This window comes from Schistocerca piceifrons, chromosome 2, assembly GCF_021461385.2.
Source record: "Schistocerca piceifrons isolate TAMUIC-IGC-003096 chromosome 2, iqSchPice1.1, whole genome shotgun sequence".
NCBI lineage: Eukaryota > Metazoa > Arthropoda > Insecta > Orthoptera > Acrididae > Schistocerca > Schistocerca piceifrons.
Window position 1 is genome coordinate 992651966 of NC_060139.1, and position 3797 is coordinate 992655762.

Here is a 3797-nt window from a genome sequence, read left to right on the forward strand (position 1 = left end):
CTTTTCTGGAGACTAGAAATCTACTCTGTAGGAATCAGCATGTGTTTCGAAAAAGACGGTCGTGTGAAATCCAGCTCGCGCTATTCGTCCACGAGACTCAGAGAGCTATAGACACGGGTTCACAGGTAGATGCCGTGTTTCTTGACTTGCGCAAGGCGTTCGATACAGTTCCCCACAGTCGTTTAATGAACAAAGTAAGAGCATATGGACTATCAGACGAATTGTGTGATTGGATTGAAGAGTTCCTAGATAACAGAACGCAGTATGTCATTCTCAATGGAGAGAAGTCTTCCGAAGTAAGAGTGATTTCAGGTGTAGCGCAGGGGAGTGTCATAGGACCGTTGCTATTCACAATATACATAAATGACCTTGTGGGTGACATCGGAAGTTCACTGGGGCTTTTTGCAGATGATGCTGTAGTGTATCGAGAGGTTGTAACAATGGAAAATTGTACCGAAATGCAGGAGGATCTGCAGCGAATTGACGCATGGTGCAGGGAATGGCAATTGAATCTCAATGTAGACAAGTGTAATGTGCTGCGAATACATAGAAAGATAGTTCCCTTATCATTTAGCTACAAAATAGCAGGTCAACAACTGGAAGCAGTTAATTCCATAAATTATCTGCGAGTACGCATTAGGAGTGATTTAAAATGGAATGATCATATAAAGTTGATCGTCGGTAAAGCAGATGCCAGACTGAGATTCATTGGAAGAATGCTAAGGAAATCCAATCCGAAAACAAAGGAAGTAGGTTACAGTACGCTTGTTCGCCCACTGCTTGAATACTGCTCAGCAGTGTGGGATCCGTACCAGACAGGGTCGATAGAAGAGATAGAGAAGATCGAACGGAGAGCAGCGCGCTTCGTTACAGGATCATTTAGTAATAGCGAGAGCGTTACGGAGATGATAGATAAACTCCAGTGGAAGACTCTGCAGGAGAGACGCTCAGTAGCTCGGTACGGGCTTTTGTTAAAGTTTCGAGAACCTACCTTCACCGAAGAGTCAAGCAGTATATTGCTCCCTCCTACGTAGATCTCGCGAAGAGACCATGAGAATAAAATCAGAGAGATTAGAGCCCACACAGAAGCATACCGACAATCCTTCTATCCACGAACAATAGCAGACTGGAATAGAAGGGAGAACCAATAGAGGTAATCAGGGTACCCTCCGCCACACACCGTCAGGTGGCTTGCGGAGTATGGATGTAGATGTAGATTTCGAGCATTTGTGGACTTACAGAAAGCTTTTGACAATGTTGACTGGAATACTCTCTTTCAAACTCTAAAGGTGGCAGGGGTAAAATACAGGGAGCGAAAGGCTATTTACAATTTGTACAGAAACCATATGGCAGCTATAAGACTCGAGGGGCAGGAAATTGACGGAGATCCGAAATGTGAAATAATTTGGGTGAAGGTCACGGTTAAAGCAGGATCAGACATGGTAATTGGATGTCTCTATAGGCTCCCTGGCTCAGCAGCTGTTGTGGCTTAGCACCTAAAGGATAATTTGGAAAATAATTCGAGTAGATTTCCCCACCATGTTATAGTTCTGGGTGGAGATTTTAATTTGCCGGATATAGACTGGGAGACTCAAATGTTCATAACGGGTGGCAGGGACAAAGAACCCAATGAAATTTTTTTAAGTGCTTTATCTGAAAAATACCTTGAGCAGTTAAACAGAGAACCGACTCGTGGCGATAACATATTAGACCTTCTGGTGACAAACAGACCCGAACTATTTGAAACAGTTAACGCAGAACAGGGAATCAGCGATCATAAAGCGGTTACTGCATCGATGATTTCAGCCGTAAATGGAAATATTAAAAAACGTATGTATATTTTTCTGTTTAGCAAAAGTGACAAAAAGCAGATTACAGAGTACCTGACGGCTCAACACGAAAGTTTTGTCTCAAGTACAGATAGTGTTGAGGATCAGTGGACAAAGTTCAAAACCATCGTACAATGTGCGTTAGATGAGTATGTGCCAAGCAAGATCGTAAGAAATGGAAAAGAGCCACCGTGGTACAACAACCGAGTTAGAAAACTGCTGCGGAAGCAAGGGGAACTTCACAGCAAACATAAACATAGCCAAAGCCTTGCAGACAAACAAAACTTACGCGAAGCGAATGTAGTGTGAGGAGGGCTATGCGAGAGACGTTCAATGAATTCGAAAGTAAAGTTCTATGTACTGACTTGGCAGAAAATCCGAAGAAATTTTGGCCTTATGTCAAAGCGGTAGGTGGATCAAAACAAAAGTCCAGACACTCCGTGACCAAAATGGTACTGAAACAGAGAATGACAAAGGCCGAAATACTAAATGACTTTTTACAAAGCTGTTTCGCCGGGCGAAGTGGCCGCGCGGTTCTGGCGCTGCAGTCTGGAGGCGCGAGACCGCTACGGTCGCAGGTTCGCATCCTGCCTCGGGCATGGATGTGTGTGATGTCCTTAGGTTAGTTAGGTTTAACTAGTTCTAAGTTCTATGGGACTAATGACCTCAGCAGTTGAGTCCCATAGTGCTCAGAGCCATTTGAACCATTTGAACAATACGAGACTGGAATAGAAGGGAGAACCGTTAGTGGTACTCAAGTATGGATGTAAATGTAGATGTAGATGAATGGGAAGCAGCGGTTGGGAAGGGAGTGAGACAGGGTTGTAGCCTGTCCCCGGTGTTATTCAATCTGTATATTGAGCAAGCAGTAAAGGAAACAAAAGAAAAATTCGGTGTAGGTATTAAAGTCCATGGAGAAGAAATAAAAACGTTGAGGTTTGCGATTACATTGTAATTCTGTCAGAGACAGCAAAGGACTTGGAAGAGCAGTTGAACGGAATGTACAGTTTCTTGAAAGGAGGATATAAGATGAACATCAACAAAAGCAGAACGAGGATAATGGAATGTAGTCGAATTAAGTCGGGTGATGCTGAGGGTATTAGATTAGGAAATGAGACACTTAAAGTAGTAAAGGAGTTTTTCTATTTGGGTATCAAAATAACTGATGATGGTCAAAGTAGAGTGGATATAAAATGTAAACTAGCAATGGCAAGGAAAGCGTTTCTGAAGAAGAGAAATTTCTTAACATCGAGTATTGATTTAAGTGTCAGGAAGTAGTTTCTGAAAGTATTTGTATGGAGTGTAGCCATGTATGGAAGTGAAACATGGACGATAAATAGTTTGGACAAGAAGAGGCTTTAGAAATGTGGTGCTACAGAAGAATGCTGAAGATTAGATGAGTAGATCACATAACTAATGAGGAGGTATTTAATAGAATTGGGGAGAAGAGGAGTTTGTGGCACAACTTGACAAGAAGAAGGGACCGGTTGGTAGGACATGTTCTGAGGCATCAAGGGATCACAAATTTAGCATTGGAGGGCAGCGAGGAGGGTAAAAACCGCAGAGGGAGACCAAGACATGAATACACTAGGCAGATTCAGAAGGATGTAGGTTGCAGTAAGTACTGGGAGATGGAGAAGCTTGCACAGGATAGAGTAGCACGGAGAGCTGCATCAAACCAGTCTCAGGACTGAAGACAACAACAACAACAACAACACCTTGTTAGTCTTTTCTCTCTATGGCTCCACGTGGCCTTCGCATTTTCTTGGCAGTCTAGTTGCCGGCATGACAGGGTGTGCTCACAGTATCGTAAACAGACCATATTTGTGTTCATGGGGCGGTTTCTACATGGATAAGTTATAACCGTAAGCGTTAGTTTTCCGGTTTAAAGTTGCTTCTGGTTTCGAAGCTTCATATTTTTATTAAAGGCATCATAGTGAATAACCATCGGATCATATACGAGACTAA